Source organism: Notothenia rossii (genome assembly GCF_949606895.1).
Source record: "Notothenia rossii genome assembly, chromosome: 3".
NCBI lineage: Eukaryota > Metazoa > Chordata > Actinopteri > Perciformes > Nototheniidae > Notothenia > Notothenia rossii.
The window spans coordinates 34374180-34395887 of record NC_136901.1 but is presented as its reverse complement, the minus strand read 5'-3'; the positions used below and the strand labels follow the sequence as shown (position 1 = coordinate 34395887).

At 41.8% G+C, this 21708-nt stretch overlaps 1 protein-coding gene across 1 annotated transcript in view; it reads left to right on the top strand.

Moving 5' to 3' along the window:
• The window catches only part of rbpjb (recombination signal binding protein for immunoglobulin kappa J region b), a 46458-nt gene that overhangs the window by 2632 nt on the left and 22118 nt on the right, over positions 1–21708 (top strand). The window lies entirely within an intron of this gene.

The following is a 21708-nucleotide window of genomic DNA, read 5'->3' as shown; positions in this document are numbered from 1 at the left end:
TTCTTCAACATTTGTCTTTTTATGTTAATGCATTTTTTTTTTTGGTTAACACCAAACGTATGACTTAACATGGTATCAGGGCGGCAATTAACAATTTCCCTCATTAGCTGATTATTCTGACATATCATTTTGAATGTTGAAAACACCAAACACAATTTCTCAAAGCCCAAGGTGATATTCAACTGCTCATTTGGTATAGCTGACAGTCAAAAATCTAAAAATATTTCTATTAAAATGTATCACTGGCAAATAACTGACCTTTTAACTTAAAAATGTGTCCAAAACAATTTATCGATTATCAGAATAGTTGCTGATTCATTTTCTCTTAAATGACAACTACTACACTTGTGGTGTAAATGTGCAAGTGGCCCCTATCTTTTGCAGAAGTACACAAACACTCCTCTCCCCGGTAAGGCATGGTCTTACTCAGTGTTGTGGGTTGCCACAATAACACGCATTAGCAACAAAACTCTCGATCTTCACAGAGGTGTGGGCAAAAAACACAACAAATGAAAATAACAGTCTTGCTTTCATATGTTCTTCTCTTTTATAGAAACTGGTTGTGATAGCTGAAAGAGCAGCACTGTTCACCTGGCATAATAATGGCATGAATCACTTATTTCAACACTGATCTGCCTTTGCTGTGCCCCAGAGGGACGGGATTCCATTTTGCTCACCCCCCTCCCATCTCTTTACCCGAAAAAAGAAGAACGATAGAGTCTTTCAGGCTAAAAGCCAAGCGTCTCTGTGCGGGTGTAATGATACTACAGAGCCTTCCTTTGAGACGCACAACCTTGTGTTCTCGCATTTGTTAGCATGAGCGTGCAGTCCGAGCTCCAAGGCTGTGTTGACGGTGATATACTGAGTGCACGTTGAAGGGAGACTGAGTGTATCTAGATATAAAAGTTGATCCGTGTGTGTGTGTGCACGTGCATCCATTCCCCAGGGTCCTCTCCTCTTCCCGGCTTCCCTTTTATGAAAGGAGAGGTTCAGAGAGAGCAGCAGATGTCGAAGCGCTGACCTTTATGGTGGCAAAGGCTCAGACTAGAGTTAAAAGACATGCCGCGTCACCCCCCCCCTCGTCCCTCACCCTCGTCCCTCAAAGCAACACACACACACACACACACACACACACACACACACACACACACACACACACACACACACACACACACACACACACACACACACACACACACACACACACACACACCCCTTTAGCGGCAGCACTGATGGATTGGTTAACGACAGAGATGACACAAGCCATCTGATCTGTGTGTCACCTCAGTATCCCGCACCCTCCAAAGCGGCCTTATATCCACCCAGAGCCATGGAAAAAAAAAAATCTTCAAAGTGTGTCTGTGTGTGTGTGTGGGGGCTGTACAGAAGTCACAGGCATATAGCACCAAAGCAAATGAGCCACCGCCAGACATCTTTAGGGGGATTTATCCTCATGCATACAGTAGCCTATTGTTTTGGAAGTTCATGCATATCCATTACTCCACATGATTGAGATATCCCCCGAAGCCTATACGGTTTTATTCAGGGTTCAGATTCGACTTGTTTGCTCGAGTGACGAAGAAGCCTCTCAAAGTTCCAAGTCTTCATTCTCTTGTTTCCATATTTAGCGTGTTTGTCTGTCTGTCTCAGGGGAACAACCACAGGAGACACCCAAAGGGGATAGAAATGCACATGGTGTAATTTGACTTGGGTTGCCGTCAGCTTGGCACTACACATTCCTGGTCCCCAGCCACGTGCTAAAGTGTGCACAAACCAGATATACCATCATAGTATGTCACTGTACCTTGACTTCCCCTCTGCCTATTCAGAACAAGTGGCTTTCTGAATAGAGTGGTGCAGAAATGAGTTAGCAAGTATTTGGTTATATGCCTGAAACGAGCTAACTAAATAATACTACTCACCGTCATCACGTCGAACAAGAGTCCGCCCGTAGCTTCGCGGGTGAAGTGTAGTCATGCGACAGTGATGTAGTTTGTTTATAGCATTATGCTCACTGTTGTGGCACTTTACGCTTCAACTATTCAACAAGTGGGATTAATAAGTAGAGATTGTCCTGTTGAATGAAAAGTGTTAGTATCATAGCGTGTGTTCGCAATATTCATAAAGTCAAAAAAGAAATTGCATCATTGCACCACTCTGTTGATGATTCATTTGAGGGGCCTGCTTCACCTACTTTCTGCAAGGCCAAGGCCTCATAAGGGGTTTGGATTTCTCACAAAAAAGCCACAACAAGGGGGGGCATTTATTTACTTGTGCAAGACTTGGAATGCAACAGTGTGAGCTTATGCTATTTATTTATTTTTTCTATCTGTGGCTCTTCCAAATATGTTGCTGCTGTTTTGCTTCTGCACGGATAGGACGGAACATTCTGAGGTAAATCGAAAGCCAGTGTGGTTTTGAAAAACAGCGCTGCCGTCATGTTTGATAAAGGCCCAAGTCCTCGTGGTGTTGTTGCTGGCATCGTCCTCGCCGCTAAGGAGAGACGGAAAGCTAACAGGAGGCAAATGCGAACGGCGTTGGAAGTGCGTACCTACCCGCTGACTTGTGTTTTGGAGCGGATCCGTTGTCTTTCACGCAATTGCACTCCCCTTCCCAGAGAATTTCCTGCCCCTGCTCCTTTTGCTGTTTGTAGCGATTACAGCTTCTCCAAGGGAATGTTGCTTTCTACTGTGTCAGCAGTTCTTTGCTCCCGCTGTCCCTCCACACTCAGGATGTTTCATTCAGAAAACATGAACTAGTCCCCCCTGTCTGACTCCTGTTTGCTTTCAGTGAGCCAACCCTTGCCCACTTCCTGTAACGGGGCAGCTGAACCTGAGAGGAAAGAATATGAACCCCCTTTGAGAGTTTAGTGTTAGTCCCTCTCTTTTGGTTTTGTTCGCCTCAGGATGACAAAGGCAGATTTAGTCTTTAAATAGACGACTTATGCCAGGCCTGTGATATACCTTACAACAGACCTGCTCTAATCTTTCAGGAGAATTCCCCAAAGAGCCAGGCTTAGAGAGAAAATCTCTGTTATGTTTTTTATTCTGTTGGCCCAGATCATCGCCTTGTTACTCTCAGCCACGGCAGCGAGGGCTCAGAAGCATTGTTCGAGCGTCTCGCTGTTGTCAGAACGTTCGGTCTGTTCTCTCTGGGCCGGTTCATACATTCAGAGGAAGGTTACAAATATACACAGGATCTCCCGTGTTGGGAAAGCCCCCAACACGGACACCTCCCACGGCTCAAAGCAACTGCCACTATTACTGAATTAGATAAGAAGGGAGTGGCGAGCAGTAAGCCAGCCTGTCGTAAACCTTCCTGAGAGTAATGCTGCTGGGGCTGCCATTTATCGTGTGCTGATGGCAACAGAACAGTTCCTACCTCCTTCCCCTTTAGCTAGATGGCTAATGAATGAACACATTGGTTTGCCGTTGATTTATCCGTGCAAAGCTTTGAATTAACATGTTCACAGATCAATCCTATTGTCTTTGCTTGAACTTAGCATACCCCTGTCAGTCTAAAACCCTTCCCCATTCATTTGAAAGTGATATATAATGGAGGAAAACCGCATTTTCGGCCTTTTTTGCATTAGAAAATGCCTGAACAATTCATCAATTATCAGAGTACTATACGAATATTACACTTATGATTAGTTGACTAACACTTTTAGCACCAAAGTTTCGACTGTCAGTCTTAAACCCAAACATATTCATTTTAATATGGTATAAATAGGAGAAATACTGCATTTTCGAATGAGAAAAGAACGATTCGTCAATTATCAGAAAACTCACACTTATCGACACTAAGCTCAAAGGCTTAGAAATAAGACTTCTTTGTTCTTGTTGCATTGGACCCTTTTTAACTATTAAATCAGGCATATTATATGTGGTATTTACTATTTTTGAGCAAATGTTGTACAGAGTTTAGTACGTGTCAGAGAGAGAGAGGTGTCTGAAAAGAGCGAGACGGGCTTATCAAGTGTCGGGAAAAACATTGAAGAAAAAGAACAAACCGAGCGAGAGAGGGGTTGGATTCCAGGCACACCGTTATCTCCGAATGTTTCTCTGCTTGTTTAACTCCCGCTGCCGGAGAGTCCTACTGAAGAATCCGCCTGGTGGCATTCCTGTGGCTGTTGACGTCAGGAGATTTTGGCCTTTTCTTAGGTTCGAATGAAGTAATAGACGTGTGTGTCATTTTGTCGAACACTCTACTGATTGTGGTCAAGGAAACAATGGCTTTTTTTCTTTCTTTCTTTTTTTCTTTCTTTCTTCTTGATGAGAGGGTTGTTCATGTTGTGGTTGATCATCTGATGTTCTCTAACGTTACCGTCATATTGGAAGCACTGCTGAAGAATGTGTGTGAGGTTTCGCATGAGCTCATGGAAGGAAACTAGACTTGTTTTCTTTATATCTATTGGTTTATCCTGAAAAGTCACCAGCAAAGTCTCTTTATTTATCACCCGACTGAAATTGATGAGAATTGGACCTCAAATATTCCAACCGCAACTCGCCAAAGTGTCTGGTAGACGAATGAATCCGGCACAATTGACCAGAGTTTATTATTCACCTCCCTGCAAACAAATCTTGACATATTCAGCTTTTTAATATGATTTAAAGTGTCAAATTACTGTGCCGTGTGGTTAAGATTAAGGAAACAATTTTCTTGTTTCACATCTCGTTAATGACAGACTATTTTGGAAAGGATAGCATGCTTTAAAGAGGAACAATCCCCTTCCTCATCATGACACTGAAACCAGACAGCAGTCCCGAGGTGACAAAGTCATTGCTAAACAACACACACATACGTGCCCTCGCAGTCTCTACGTTTGGGTTTAGTTTGCTCAGGTTCATCTCACAGCATGTGGGCTAAAGGTCATGTGTCTCTCTTTCCCGGTGTCTCTCGTTTTCTGCCAGGATTTCTCTTTTTTTTTCTCTCGTTGCAGTGCAGTCTGTCCTTTGGGTGGTTTTGAGGCAAGGGCAGGGCGAGACGGTGGTTAGTTTGCCTCAGCTTAGTGCGCTGACAGATGTCCAGAGAAACGTTTGGACTGTCCCACTTTACTAAAGCAAGTACACTGGATACTAGATGAAAATACATTGTTGTAGAAGTGAAATTCGTTTTTTAGAATTTCAATCTCTTTTTTACACCTAATGTCAATCTTTTGCTGCTTTTCTCAGTCTTATAACTTTCTGAACTAACACCTTTGGGGTATTTGTTGCTCAGATTTAGAGCTCAAGCTGCTTATTGTTAGTTGCATCATTATTGCCTTTCGTGTCTTCCTTTTACACCCAATCATAAGCCAAAATGATATGTTACACTTTGCTTGGCCCTTAAGCTGTGCAGAGTCTGTGATCGTTTAGCAAAGTCAATTCTTACTTTTTATCCCCAAAAAACCAACCAACGTGGCTGCTTGCCATGAAGCACCTGGGTTGTCATTGGCTTCAGTGAGAAATCCTGACACGTCTTAGGTTGTTTTAGTTTAGTTTAATCAAGGTGAGAATTACGCGGACAGTTCTGTGCTTCTCGATCAATGCCGTCGAAGATAAATGAGGCTGAAATTCAATAAGGAGGCAAGAGGGTGGCAGAGTTAGCCACCTTTCAACACGGAGACCTGTGATGACAAGCATCTGCCCTGCAGAAACACTAAAGCCCAACGTAGCTGCCTCCGCCCTGAGCTGGGTGCAATAAATCAAAAAGATAATTTCCTCAATATGCTAAAGTGTATCATGGAATAAACTCAAGACGGCCACATTACATAAGAATGGACCGCATATGATTCCTCTATTGGTGAATCTGCCAATTCTTTCCTTGTTCAATGTATCTTATTGTCTATAAACATGTCCATTATGGTGTCATAGGGTTGAGTGACACCCGAGCTTCTCATTTTGAAATTTGACAATAAAAAAATCATGACATTTGACATACTGGAACCAGATAAGGATTTAAAATATAGTTAGCTCCAAGTCCAAGATAAACTTAGATAGATATGTTTGCATACTAGCTTTACATGCAAACAAGTGAAAAGCAATGCAAACCACAAGTGATACGTTAGGTTCGTCTTAGCAAAATGCAGCAGAGGTGAAGAAAACCTGATTCAACTAGCAAACTAACGTGTATTTGCTCTATACACAATTCTAGTTAAATCCCCGAGTGGTTATCATATGCTTAACCACTACCTGCTTCCTTATCGCCGACTGTTTAGCACCATAGCACGAGCTACAGTAGTGTTGCTGCGGTGGATCTGGACTCCTCGATCCCCCCCCCCCCCGCGGGTTCCCTCTGCTCCAGCAGTGAGTCATCAGCTCAGCAGAGAGTGAGAAGGGGGAACGAGGAGCGGGAAAGGCTGGTTCATTCAGGGTTCAAGGCTCCCTCGCCTCGTCCCCTTCCCTCTTCTTTTCTGACAGCTTCCCCAGAGCACATGACCCACCTCAGCCCTTGAACCCCTGGCCCTTCTATGTGTGGCTGCAGTCACACTTGTCACTCTTTTTTTTGTTGTATTTTCTATTATGCATTCCCTAATTTTGTGAGGTCACATCGCACAATGCCTGCTCTGCGTCTCCCGTGGCGGTGTTTACTTTTTGTGTGCTTCCATATTTGTTTCCATTGCTTATGTGAAGGAAGCTCTTTGGCTTTTACACGTTGTACTTTTATTAGATTCTTTTCAAAAAGAAGTTGGACTGTGATGTGATTATACATGTTGTAACCACCCACCGGCGAGTTTTAACATCTAAATCATCCGGAACTTCAACCATCGTAAAGGTTGATACGTTGTTTTTATATAATATTAACAATAAACTGGCTCGAGTAATATCTTCCCTGCTGCACATGTACGCAGTGGAAGCATTAGGGCAGTAATGCCTATCATTTGTCGATTTACTGTTGAACTAACTACTGTCATTCGGGAAGCTTCATTAAAGAGGCGGCCAGCAGCTTTCTCAAACATTGAGTGAGGAAGCTGGGCATGAACGTAACAAAGGTTATGCCTCAGGGCAGAGGCACATTTACTGTCTGAGGTGTGACTGTTTCCTCTATCGTCTGTCTGCCTGAACGGAGAACAACAAGCCCACTCATGAAACCTACCTGAACATGTGCCTTGATTAAACCCATGTAGCTTTTCCCAGTTCTTTCACATTCTACGACATAGAGCTCGAGCTCCACCAAACCTTAGTGGAGCAATCTAACCAGGTGTTCAGCAATACCACCTTTTCTAAAGCATTTTTCTGAAATTGAGGGGAATTAGTTCAATGATGTCCACTGCGTCTGGTAGGGCTGAACGATTAATCGATTTGAAATCGCATTATCAAATCGCAAAGCCTGCGATTTTTTTTTTACATTTTAATTTTTTTAATTTTATTCATCATCCACACCAATCAGAAGTGCTGTGCTCCACATGTACCAGCCATTGTTAACCAATCAGAAGTGGCCCATGATAGAAGGTGATAGACAGATTGATTCAATCGCCTGCCAAGTATTTTTGAAATACTTTTCCAAATGGCTTCAAATGGAGCTTTCCTAGATGGTTTGGTGAAACAAACCATCTGAGTCAAGTTAGTAAGGCTCCATCACATGTTTTATATCTATTACAGGGTGAATCTTAAACTGAAGCTTGACTTTAAAGCAACCCAACGGAAGTTTCATGTAAGTTTAGTTCTTTCACTCGTAGCTCGGGCTGCGGGGGTGCTAGAGACGGGAGCACGTTGATGCGACCTTCCTAGCCGGAGATATGGCCGCATTTTACAATAAACTTCCTTTGGGTCGCTTAAAAAAAAAAATCGCAAATCTAATCGCAATATCTGTCCGAAAAATTGCAATTAGATTTTTTTCCCAAAATCGTGCAGCCCTAGCGTCTGGTCCTAAATTGGGACACACGTTATCTGAGCAAGTGAATGGAGCCAGGGAAGGCAGCATAGAGAAAACACACTCAGAGCTTTAGGATTCACAAAGGAGACTTCATTAAAGATAGAACAAGCATCAAGGGAGTGTGTCTGAGAGTTCAGGTTGTCTCCACGGCGCACACACTGGAATGTCATTACCTTGTGTTCAGGATATATTGTATCTTGTGGAGCTTGTACTCGCTGGTGCACAAGCAAGTGTACGTCTAGATGTCTTTATTGATTGTGTGCCAGGCCGAGATTTAAAGAGTCCGTCCATATGGAGCATTGATGTAAGGAGAGTGCGGTCGAGAGGGAAGGGAAACATGGAGGGAGGAAGAGAAAGAGGGGAGGCCCTTTTTTCTTTGGCTTTTCTGCCTCTGTCATTAAGCTCTCCCTTGTCAAAGACAGATGGAGCGGGTGCCCTCGGTGCGTGTGTGTGTGTTCACTTGCAAGTGTAGACTGATGTGACCCGCCCAACCCTCCACACACACTTACACACACGCCCTTGATTCTGCCTCCAGCGGGGCGTCTCAGGGCAGCTACCAGCCCTCTGCCATCTGCAGTCGTTCAGCCTCCAGGGTCCCACGGCTCATCAGCAGTCAGGTTACTCAGTCAACTTCTGTGTGCTCAGGCAACACTTTGGTTTCTTGTAAAAGATCATTTTAGGGGCCTTTTGGGATTCTGATCACATCCGCCTTCATTTCTTTTGTTTCATCTTGCCCTTCTCTCGTTCCCGCCGTTATATGGACAACCGGTGGTGGAGTAATGTGAGAGACATTCAGACAGATTGCTCATATCAACGTGCAGGCGTCTTTGACACATGTATATCATGGATTTGCCACTGATTTGCTAACGTAATAATAATTTGTCATACAGCCACAATCATGCCCTGTAACTTTGAATTGGCTTTCACATGATAAGTATACTTGTGCTTTAAGAACACTGTAATTATTGTCATCCGAAAGAGGCGTCCTTTACTTATTTCTTACTATATAAATGATATCTCTCTCAAAATCACACATCTTTTGAAACCCTAAAATGTCAATTCAGTAAGAAATTCCACCTGATCATCCTGTCTCCTGTCTCCTCTGCTTCCTTAGCCTCTTCTTTCCTTTTCTAGTTGTGGGGATGCTCTTTAGAAAGTGAGCTAACAGGCATGCTTCTGAGAGTATCTGAAGTGACTCTGCCCTCACCACTGCTAGCCTGCTGCTGCGACTGCTGGCACGCACGTTGGCACATGCCAGGCCGGATGCCAGGCGCTCAGCGAGCCCCCGACTCGAGCCACGTCTCGTCTTGTCTAATACACTTTCTGCCCCTTCCCCTCTTTACGTCTTCCTCTTGGTCCCCGCCCTCTCTTTGAAACACTTCTCCAGGGTTGACTTAGGATAAGTTCAGCGCCCAGACTTGGCCGCTGACAGTTTTTCCTCAATGATTAAATATGTGCTTGAAAGATTGTGTGCGTAATACCCTCGCCGCGGGCCACACACAGCATGGCACGGTGTGGCCGAGGAAGTAAGTATGTGTTAAAGGAAAAGGCTGATGTTTATGCTCCGTATGTGTTATAGCTCTGAAAGACTGACATCAGTATGCAGGTATTTTTCAATAGGCAGCCAGCGGGCTCGAATTTCCTAATTTCTTTCACTTAGTCCCCGCCACGCAAACACCTTCTCCTACTTGGTGAGGCATGTTATTTCCACCTATTTCTTTTCTGTCTTGTCTTGAAAGCTTTAAGAACACGTCATAGACAGGTGAGTGCAACAAGAAGCACACTGTTTCAACCTCGGCTCGTTCTTGTCTTTCAAAATAGTGCAGATTCTTGGCAGAGCTTCACCAAATGGAGCTTGCAGGCATGATTTCTCTTCTAAGCTCCATAACAGGTTTGCCTGGCATTTCAAGCCTATAATTTTGCTTTACTGGTGTGTTTACTTGTGTCTGGCGAATATCAATAAGCCTGTTGACAGGTGTCAGTGTCGGCTGCACAATAGGTGCTTGTCAGTTTCCTCTCTGAATGCCTTCTGGACACGACTGGATGAATGCACCACTTGCTACCATCGGTCTTTGTTTCTGAAAAAGATAATCCATGCAGTTGCAGAGACGTGCTTTTATTTAGAAATATATTTTTAAGCTTTGTTTTCGCTTTGTTTTTTGGTTGATACAACCACTGATGTTAGTGGTGCATGAGTCCTGAACCCCAAAACGAGTTAGCATTTTAGTGCTACCCATTTCCCTCCTATCGAAGTCAATAGTAGTTTGTGTTTTTGATGATATTGCTGAAATAAGGTCAGTGGTTAGTGGTTAACACAAAACATGTTCACATTGTTGTATGTGTTTTACGTGCCTTTTGAAAAAGGAAGTTGCTAACAGGTGTTGCTAAATAACACTACAAAACGTCTTCACGTCAAGCATTAGCCGCCTTTAGCTTAGCAGAGGTGATGCGATGTCGTACGAAAATGATGTTGGCATTCATTTAGCTTCATACTTCTGGTTTTACTTCAACTCTTATAGAAGTGGATTCAATATGTGGGGATTATCCTGCTGAACTAAAGTATATCATTAACGTGTTTGCCACAAATCTTACTTTCTGTAATCTCCAAAAATCCGATTTGCTTTTTGAAGCCCTTGCAATGGTCGGCCAAGAAAATACGTCATCACTGCACCTCTGCTCTAAAGTGCAGTGAATGAATTTGCCACCGGAATGATGTTTTTAGTATCTCTGTGTATACAAGTGCACGTTTCAGCTAGGGCAGAGTTCATATTTTGGGTGTCACTGAGCCGCCCCATGGCTATGGATTCCAGTTGAGCTGCGAGCGAGGGCACTGTTGATAATGAGCTGTACAGCCACTCCGAGGAGTTGTGATATCTGCTATCAACCCTCAGGCAGGGAAACCAGACACCTTTTTATAGGCCTAATCCCTCTTCCCATCCCTCCCCTCTCCCTCACACTGCTGTTTGTGTGCACTGTCCTGGAGCTGTGTGTGTGTAGAGTGTGACGTGTATGTGTGTAGTCAGATATGGTATGTTCTCGTGTTCACACAAGGGCCTGTGTCAGAGCGCAGAGGACCCACCCTGGTGTGCAAGTGTCACAGATGTGTGAAAAACGGTTTAATTAGATGCAGATCAAAGCTTACAGTCTCCAAGCCCCAAACATACCTGCTTTATAAAAGCATCTAGATCATATTTATGTGACTTTCTTGTAATGAAAACCCCTAAAGTTGAACTGAAAGTGTGTTTTAACACCAAAATACTGTATATTTTTCACTTTCTGTCATTTCCAAATTATTGTTTGCACAATCTTAGATTTTCACTACACAATAAACATGTGAAAACCATTTACAATATTCATGTTTTTTACCATATTTTAAAAACATTTAACATTGCTCTGTCAAATTATAATGTCTAACTTTGTCCCTTGTGTTTTTTAGTTTTTGGCAAATTGGTGGGGAGAGAGTGTAACCATAACTAAACATAACACTATAGGATAGTAGGACTTAATAGGCTCTTAATAGGATTACTTGCAGAAAGATCACATTATTATTATTATGTAAAAGTAAATATATATAAATGTTGTCTTAAAGTGGTAGGTCGGTCTATATGTTGTCGACCCTTATCTGAATCCTAACATGTGCTTCCTATTGATAGAGTGGGCAGATGGAGCCTTGTGCGTCTGCTTAGCATCTCACACCCTTTGAAAAAGTCAATTATTAATTAAAAGTAAATAAACGGATCAGCAGGTCACTCTGATACCACATTTGCTTGAGTTTGAGCCCAAAACATACCCCGTTTTTATTTCCTGTAAGTCACAAGCAGCAGTTAAAGACTAAAATCATCTCTTTTTAAGGTTTGTTTGGTGGCATTATGTGTTTCAGGCCACATCCACATGCACACACTGCCAGTTGGCCTCAGAGGTCACACCCTGACCCCTTGACCTTGAGTTTATGAATGATGGCGTCTGGTGTCTGCCCGTGTGTGTGTGTGTTTGTGTCCCCTGGGAGGCACTCGCTCTACAAAAGACAGATCTGTGTGCGTTTGTCTATTTGAATTGCAGACCAAACGTAAATGCGCTCAGCTGAAGGTGTGGACTGCTATCATTTTCACAGCGTCAGTTTGAACTAGCAAGGGAAAATCATCTGTTTTGTTATTACTCTAAAGGGAATAAACCAACAGTTTGATCCATGTCAAAACTGTGTGACACATACTTTTTCATCACTCTGAACTTCATTTCCTTTAATCTCTTTTGCATATTGTGCAACCTTTTATTATAGAGAGCATTTCGCAAAAGTCTGTAAGCAAGTCCCAAGTTCTTGAGAAACACAGAACATGCCCAGTCACCGCACATCCGTTTGAATAAGAGCGTTCTTTAGATGAAACCTTCCTTTAAACGTCATGTCTGTGGTGCCGAATAACACGTTTTCCCATGATCAATTTGTCTCACCTTTTTATTATTGACCTACAAATGACCACCTGAAGTTCCCGGGGGTTTACTACATTAAACCCCCCCCCCCCCCCCGAAATATTTGATATAAGCGCCAACTGATAAAATAACTTCTTGTCCACTCTCCCTCCTGTAGATCTACGCCTAAACACATCAGTGTTGTTACAGTGCTCCAACTCCTGTGAAGGATGACATTGTTTTCTGTGAAGCCTCCCAGTTCCCATGAAGAGGAGGGCTTTGTATCGCGTGTAGTGAAGTCTCTATGGGGACTTGAGTTGAGAGATTTATGCTCAGTAATGTAATTGATTATTTCTTTAGCTTCCGGTACTTTCCGTTTGTGTTGAGGGTAAAGTATACATGGAGGAGGTCACACTTTTGAATCCTCAGATTTGAATGTTCTTGCAAAGCTAGCTATTCGGTTATCACTCTGCATCATTGAATATACAAACACGTTTATATCTGGTGTAAACAGTTCTGCACTACATGGCTTCATAATGTAGCTTTATCTAGTCTACAACTCAGTTACTGTAAGGAGTGCTTTTTTTTTTTTTAAGGGGCCCTATTCTGCTTTTTGGGGTTTTCCCTTTTCTCTAGTTTGTTTGTATAGGTTTTTATGCATTTAAATGTTGTACCAAAGTTTCTCTCCCAGACTCTCCGCCCTGCCTGCAACGCCTCATTTTGTAGTCCTTTGTTTACTTCCTGAACATAGTGACACCACAATGTAACATTCTATTGCACGTGATAGACTAAGTGGCGGGACATCTCTAACGGCCCGTCTACACAGCGGCGTGCGTTGAAGCTTGCCGTCGGGCGTGTCTGAAACTCGACCAACAACCAATCACATGAATCTCCCGCCCCGGACACACAAGCAGCGGTTTGATTGGCTAGAGCTTCTACTGACATATGATTCGATTGGCTGATGCTTCTGCCGAGGCTTCAAAAGTTGAACATTGCTCAACTTTTGCAGCGAGCCACGCCAGCAAAGCTCCGCGTCGCTTCCCACAATGCAGTTTGGCAAAAAAAGTGACGTCACCCCATTCAAAGTGAATGGTGAAGCTTTCAACGCACGCCGCTGTGTGGACGGGCCGTAAGTGGTTGAACAATCACTCTGGTTTCAGACAGAGGGTGAAAAGAGCTGCTACAGCACAGGTAGTACGAGGACAGTAAATATCTTTGTGGACATTAAAGCATGTCAACATGTCACAGTAGAGGGACAAAATACAAATATGAACCTGGACATGATCATAACAAGGCCCCTTTAACTTTGGGAGGCACCGAAAACTTAACTCTGCTCCGGTTTGATTTATTAGACGTGTATCAAATGCATGCCAGAGCAACAACTATATGTGTCTCTGCACTTTTTTATTTCTGCAGCAGCGGTGGTGAGGACATGTCAGGGTGTGTATTTCGGTCTCTTCTGAGCCTCCGGGTGTTGATGTGTGTTTTTTTTCCCCCGCCACTGCGTGCACTGTCAGTCACAGCTGTCAAACACTGTGCGAACACACACTCCGGCTTCACACACTCTCAATCAGCCCCCCGTTGCGTGTGCATGTGTTTGTGTGTGTTTGTGTGTGTTTGCATGGGGGGGAAGCGGGTGGTCGATGGTCTATTCATAGCAACTGCCATCCCTCCCTGTCACCAATATCTCATATGTCATACTACCTGTCAGAGAGCGATGAAACCCCCCCCCCCCCCCCCCCCGAGTTCACTCTCCATGCAGAGGTTAATCTTATTCTACTATCACCGTGTTTGCGTTGCACTGAACCTGCATGGTTTAACAGGAAGAGGGTTCAGCACTGAAAGAACAAGTGGGAGCTCAATTTAGTGTTGATTACTTATTCTCGTGTATCAATTACAGGCTTTCAGGCTGTCACCCAGTTACACTTTCTTTAATTTAAGCGTATTAACTTAATAGTTTTGAATTAGAGCTCGCTGTAATAGGATAAAGTAGCTTGGGGGGAATGAAATGTTTCCAAATGTTGTAGGCGGCAGCTATTATTTCAGCGTGTTATACACATATTTAATCAAAATGGAATGCTTTCAGCTGTTATATGATTATGTGCATGAATAGGGACTTATTCCTGTGAATGTAGTTCTGCCTTTTCTCGAACATAGGTTATAGTTTAAGTTTGTACGGGTGCGATTTGGGTAAATATTGGACTGGGAAATATCTTAAGAGTCTTCTTAGTCATTTAACAGTAAACAAATGTAAGCTAGGGTGCGGTTGCAATACATATACATTTTTGAAACCTTGATATGATTGAAACAAGCTGCTGTCAGCTAGTTTGAATATGGTGCTGAGGATGTTCTCTCTCAGACGGGGTTGTTGTGCAGGTCAACAAAGTCCTGTGTAAGGTGAACAAAGTACTTGTTTTTTAAATATTGAGCTGCCATAAAGATACGTTTCCTTGTGATATGAACATTTGATCTGCACAGTAACTGTCATTGTGCTGGACACACTGCTAACGCATGAAACCACTGGCCAAACTCTTTAGATGAAATAAAAGATATGAGGTCTTTAAAATGTGGTTTTATAGAGGAGAATGTTTATTAAATTCTGATAAATTGAAGAAAAAGCCCCACTCCCCTTTTTCATTGCAAGAACTCCCTTCTTTATTGTAGTTTACTTCTTATCGGCGTCTTACTCCCTGCTCTGGTTTCAGATCTGACAAATATGTTCTCCTCAGATGCTCACTATATGACTGGAGTGTTTGCGGCTGTCTGTGTTCTGTGAAGGAGGCCTTGGGGGGGGGGGGGGGGTTCACTCTGTGTCTGCAGGTCCTATCTGCTGTTGGTTAAGAGGTGTTGGGTTGAAATAAGCTACCACAAAAAGCATGGTCTGTCACCCTCTGGCTGCTCTTGATATAAACCTTTGATATCAGTCTCTGCGAACCTGTGGACATCTGTGAGAAGGCTGCACACTCTTTATTTCTAATGGATCTAAATTGCAATGCAATTATTAAAATCGAAGTAAGCCTTATATTACATACACGTTTTTTTTTTTTAGAGCTGCAGAGGAGTCCTGGTATTCTACCGAATTGTTCCGAATGATAATTAGGGCTGCTCAATTAATCGTATTTTAATCGCGATTACGATTATGGCTTGCAACGATTACGAAAACAACCTAATCGAAATAAAACGATTATGTTTTTATTATAATTATAACTTTTTTTTTTTTAAAGACTTTTTTTTTTGGGGGGGTTTTCAGTTGAATTATACTTAAAGTTCAGGGTAATCAACTTTTAAAAACATACTGTTCACATTTCTTTCTCCAATAAATGGATGTTTTCAAAGTCAATGAATAATCGCAATTACAATTATTGACCCAAATAATCAAGATTATGATTTTTGCCATAACCGAGCAGCCCTAATGATAATGTGACCGTTTCATCCCCTGTAATATTGCAAATCACACAATTGCAATTAATTATTCATTCCAAATTGTGGAGCCCTAATCTGTGTGTTTACTCTAAAGAAGCCACATTTGTAGAACATATTTAGGAAAATAATGAAGTTTAAAAGTAATTCAGTGTCAATATATACAAAAGGTCCCTACACTGTTGCAGTTTAGCTAATCTTTTTCCCCTATTGTATGCATCTTTTTAAACATTTGAATGCTCTAACAACATTACAAGCATGTTATATTCCCTTCAGAATATTTTCCTTGGCAGAAGGTTGGAACTTTTATCAATTTTCCCATGGCTCTCAGACTACGGTTTTGTTCCAAACAGCATGGAGAACAATTTAGTTCAAGAACGTAATCCATCACGGCAAAAGCTGACCAAGTTGCATCAGAATGGAAATATCAGGCGGTAACTTTTTTACGAAATGAAGGATGCTCCCGTCACTGTCTCTCGGATTAATGTGTTCGCTCAGGATGATAAAAGAAGTGTGTGTTACGTTCTACTTTTAACCAATAGCGTACGGTCTTTTTGCGGTGCCTCATTCTGTCAGTCGAGCACGGTGCTTCTGCCAACCATAGTTCATAACATTTTACGGAAAATAAATGACAGACTGTTACAGTTTAATCATCGTTTCTTTACCAGAACTGCCTAGTGACGTTAAGTCTTTGTTTTGAGGGATCAGAAAACATTTGAAAGATTAAACATGGAAGTGTGGAATCACAAGTCAAAGTCAACTTTATTGTCAAATCTTTCAGTTTGTGTGTACAGACCGAAATACCGTTTCCCACAATCCTGAATACAAAAACAAGACTGCACTTACCACGATTAAACGTATGGTTCATTTGTAGCGGCGAGATCGCTACTTAACTAGAAATGAAGAAGTGAGTGATACAGAAAAACTTTTAAAGGACTTTTTCAATTGTTCTTTTTTTTTTTTTTAAAGCAGCTCATTTCATACGAAAGGCTGCCAACAAACATTAACTATCATTACCGATTAATTTGTCATTTAGTTTCTCTGCTACTCAATGGTTTTGTCTGTAAACTGTCAGAAAAATCAGTGAGATGTACTTCAATGTGAGTTTCGTTAGACCTGCATTTTAAAATCTAGTTTATTAAACTGTTATATGAGAAACAAAAGTATCAAAGTGTCACAATCGAGAAGCTGTAAAAAAGACAAATGGCATTTAATCTTCGTCTCCATAAAACAACAGCTAGAGCCCCAGGTGCTGTTATTTAGGACTGACACACATCACAACAGCCCCTCTGTCTGCCAACAGTGACCTCACTCTCACTTCCCAGTGAAAGCCCCCAGCCCGGACATCCTCTTCCTCGCTGCTCTTCTACTGTACATGAGCAACTGTCTGTCCCGGCAGCTCCCTGTTCACTGGCCTCCGCACACTCACCGTTGGCAACCATGCCAGGGAGCGCTAGCAACCGCTCAATGGGCCAATCAGATGCATAGGATATCACAGAAGTTGAAACAACTCGTTACATGGATAAGAGAAGTATTAGTTTAGTAGCTTACAAGTCTTCAAAGGCTGAGGGACTCAAGAATAAGGGTGCACGATAACAAAAAAATACAAATTGAGACTATTTTTGAGTTACTGGAGGAATTTATACTTTTTGGTTAATTCTCCTAACTATTGATATATTTATTTATAATGATCATGTGTATTTTTTTATTAGGATCCGTACCAGACAAAGATATTTTAATAATTCCGTAGAATGCGATTTGTAGCCTGGGACATCTATGCAGCACAAATATCTGTAATTCAAAAATAATATTTACACATCATTTGCCAGTTTCAAACATTCCTGCAATTTGAATATTGCCATATCTTGTTTTTCAGTTTTCAATAAGATTTAGTTGAATTGTGCTGCCCTATTAAAACATGTAGATACATGCTAAAGAAGGTTCTTGTTACTTGAACAAAATGCTTATGCTGTTAGACAGTAATATAGGCATAGATGTATTTACTTATAATGTAGTCGTGTCATATTTGGGCTTATGCATTTCAAAAAAGGAAGTTCCTTGTTGACAAATATTCATTTAAATGCATCTTAATGTTACTTTTTGAAGATGAGGAGGGGGAATGGGGAAGTGACAGTGTGCATGCTTGAGTGGGTTACACTCAAACAAACCCTCAATGTGTGTTGGTGGTTTTGTTAAAAGGACCTAATGAGCTTTTCTGCTTCCTCATATTGTTTTTGGTTAGTTAAGTTTCAACATTTCATACATTTCATATCATAAGCATCTGAACTAGAGTTTCCAGTTGTTTTATATTATGGTTGTTTAATTTTAGAGGCACTATAAAAAAGAAAAGCCCCTAAAAAAAAAAAAGGTTCTTCTTTAATACAGATTGTGCGTAGTTTCGTTCCTCTGGAGGGTCTTTCACTCCGCCTATTGAAACTGATAAATGAAACTTAATGTGAACTTTTTTTAATTTTTGAACTCCCTTTTGCTGTTTAAATCTCATCGCAGTGAATCATATCCTGTTGCCAGACCTCCTACCACTGCTGCTTGGTTGCAGTGTTTCTCTCCCATGGAAGCAGTGATAGTTAGCAGGAGGTGAGGAGAAGGAAGGAAGGAAGGAAGGAAGGGAAAGAAAGAAAGAAAGGAGAGTCAGAGATGGAGAGCGAATCAGACGAGAAACCCTCCTTACCGAACTTCCTTTTCCTCCATTGACCCCCGGCCTGCTCTGAGTGTCTGTGTTGGTGTCAAACTGTTGCATGCATCATGTGCAAAGAAGAAAGATGAGCCACCCTTTTTAGTCTTCCCCTTGTGTTGCACTTTTGCAGAGAATGTGCTAAAAAGCATTAGAAATAAACGTTAAAATAGATATAACAGAGGAATGCAACAAAGAGGTGGTTTGGAGTTTCTTGCCTTTTTTTTTTTGGCTTTCAGACAAAGTTATTTGAGTCATTTTTGATATTGAACGATGGTCTTTAGTGTAATGAAAGAATCTGTACTGAACTTTGCCGAGCCCTTTCACAGAGCAAAGCCCAACCTGCAGATGCAACAGTCTTTTGTTGTGTGTCTTTGCGACTCTACCTTTTGTGGTTTCCGGTGCTTTTTGGTTCTTTCGTGTTGGTGTTTTGAGTAAAGCGAAGAGCCTTGGAGGTGATGCGAAACAGTGGTTTTTCACAGAACTTGCAACACTCCTGACCACCTTCACCTTTTAGACATAACGTCTTCACATTGAAACACGCGTCACTGTCCACAATATAAAGCAGTTGAGATTAGGGACGTTGATTTCTATCTGTAAATACACATAAATGCAAAAAAACAACAATATACATTTAGATCTTAATGGCTTTTCGTTTGATTGTTTTTTTAAAATAATCATTTAAAAATCGCGAGTGAATGTTTTCCGTGTGTCCCTCTCGACAACACACCATCCACTTCTCCTTTCCTTGAATCTTTCCCCGCAGTATCCTTTCCTCCCTGTGTGCAGTGGTGGGGGAGTGAGGCTTAGGAGAGGAGCGTATAGGGGAGGGAAAAGATCCGTCTGGAATCCATTAGCCAGTTGAGGCATCCTAGTTTCACTGTGGGAACCTTATTGATTGCCCTCCTTTCTCGTTACTCCACCTCCCCTCCCTCCTTCTGCCTCTTGCACCAATCACGCTTTGAGTTTCTCTGCCCTTTATCTCCTCTTTGCCTTTTCTTTGGTGCTATTTTCATCCCCCTGTTTGTCTTTTTTCAAAGTCACCCAGTGCCTGCGTGCCACAACATCTAACCAGCCCCAGTGTGTGTTTATCGATGTCGTGTAAGATGTATTGACATACTTATCAGCGGCTCCCACATCCTACACGAGGAGAAAATCTGACTCACTTACACTTTGTCTGTTTCACACACACACACACACACACACACACACACACACACACACACACACACACACACACACACACACACTCACACTCACACTCACACACACACACACACACACACACACACACACACACACACACACACACACACACACACACCTCTTTCAAAGTCATCACCACGTGCTGCACATCCCTTTTTGTGGCACCCATCTGCTATAATATGCATGTTATGGTGGTGCAGTGATGACGTAGGTAACAAGTTGGCATCTTAGGGGCTTCCTCGACGAACAGGAATGGGAGTTCCCCTTAGATTCTGGGACTATTGCTAAACATATTCGGTGATACTTTCCCCGTTTTGTTCAGCAGGATAATCCCCTCATCTTAAAACCACTTTTATGATAGTTGTAAATGCAACCATTATTACAAGTACATTTTCAAATGAACCACATGATGGTCGCATGACTTGCAACTCACCATCACTAAGCTAACGGCGGCTAAAGTTGGGCGTCATGACGTTTAGTAGATTCAAATGTCGCCAGTGGAGTATTTGCTTATGTATTTTTTGTTGTAAAATAAAAACAATTCTTAAGCTTGTATTAACCACAGACCTTAGTTTAGGCATCAACTCTTCAACTCAATTAAAAACAAAACATTATATTCAAGAAAGTGCTAAAATGCTAACTCATGCCCGGGTTTAGGACTCATTCCTGCTCCACTCTATAGTGCCGTAATATAGGCAGGTGGTAGGTATCGGAGCGTTAGAGTGTGGATGCTGATTGTTTTTTCTAATAAAGATTGAAAACCTATTCCGATGGTGCATTGCCGTTACAATGAAGGCAATTCAAACATTTGCATATAGTCGGTCGGTAACAGGAAAGCAAATATTTCCTGTGTTGAATACTTAGCTTTGTAAACTTCAGGAACATGACAGTGAGGCTGAAGAATGTGTCGTCTGTGATAGCGAGCATGGTCACATATCTGCAGCGAAACGCACTCCTCCTCCTCCTCCTATACTTTGTTTTTGCTGCAGCGAGAGGCTGATTGATCGCTGTGGGGAGGACTTTCACCCCAGTGTGTTTTTATCTAGCTCTAGCGATACACGTCTAGAAGGATTCTAATGAGTGCTTGACGGGGTCGGATTTACAGCTGCAGAGATTTATCGATCGAAATGGAAAGAAAAATGCCAACAAAAGCTGTTTTTGGCTCGTTAAATGTGATGATTGTCATTGATTTCATTGGGATGAAAATGATATTGCTGTAATTGCTGCCCTAATAATATTTTTCTCAAGTCTGTGTGTCTGTCACTAATACAAAAAAAACTTAGCAGCATTTCTGGTACTTACTTCACTTTGTACCAACAATGGGATATGGTCATATTTTGGTTTCACTGAATTTAATCATAACTTACGTTAAATGTGATGATTGTCATTGATTTCATTGGGATGAAAATGATATTGCTGTAATTGCTGCCCTAATAATATTTTTCTCAAGTCTGTGTGTCTGTCACTAATACAAAAAAAACGTAGCAGCATTTCTGGTACTTACTTCACTTTGTACCAACAATGGGATATGGTCATATTTTGGTTTCACTGAATTGAATCATAACTTACAGTAAAGCAAACTGACCTTGTTGCTGAATGACCAAATAGTCAAGTGTGTAGAGGTTTGAACCCTTTTCGATGAGAAAGTGAACCTAAGTTAAAAGCAGTAGTTTAAAAAAGCAGATGTATGGTCTATACTGTATTTCCAAGAGATGAGCCCTGTTGACGAATCAATTATGAGATATTTTAAAAGAAAAACAAGTCTTGCGTTTCCTGTGTTTTTAAGACCCTATTCTTGAAACAGGTTGTACGACTCACAAGTTGACGAGAACTCAGCTGTCCTTTTTTGTGCAAGTTCACGGCCCTTTGTCTCTAAATGCGGTGTTGGCAGCGGTTTCCTACATGCAATCTATGACTAAGAGTTTTTGCTATGACTCAATCAGGGTAAAAAAAAAAATTGGGTCTGATGCATAGGCATGGTCGACTGCACTTGAAGGAATAGTCTTTATAGTGAGTGAAGGTTAGTGGTGCTGTCATTAGAGTGGAAATGAATGACTTATTGACGGTAATGTCATGAAGATCCAGAATTGAGAGTTGAAGACTCAAAAAGAGCTTTTTTGTGCGAGTCA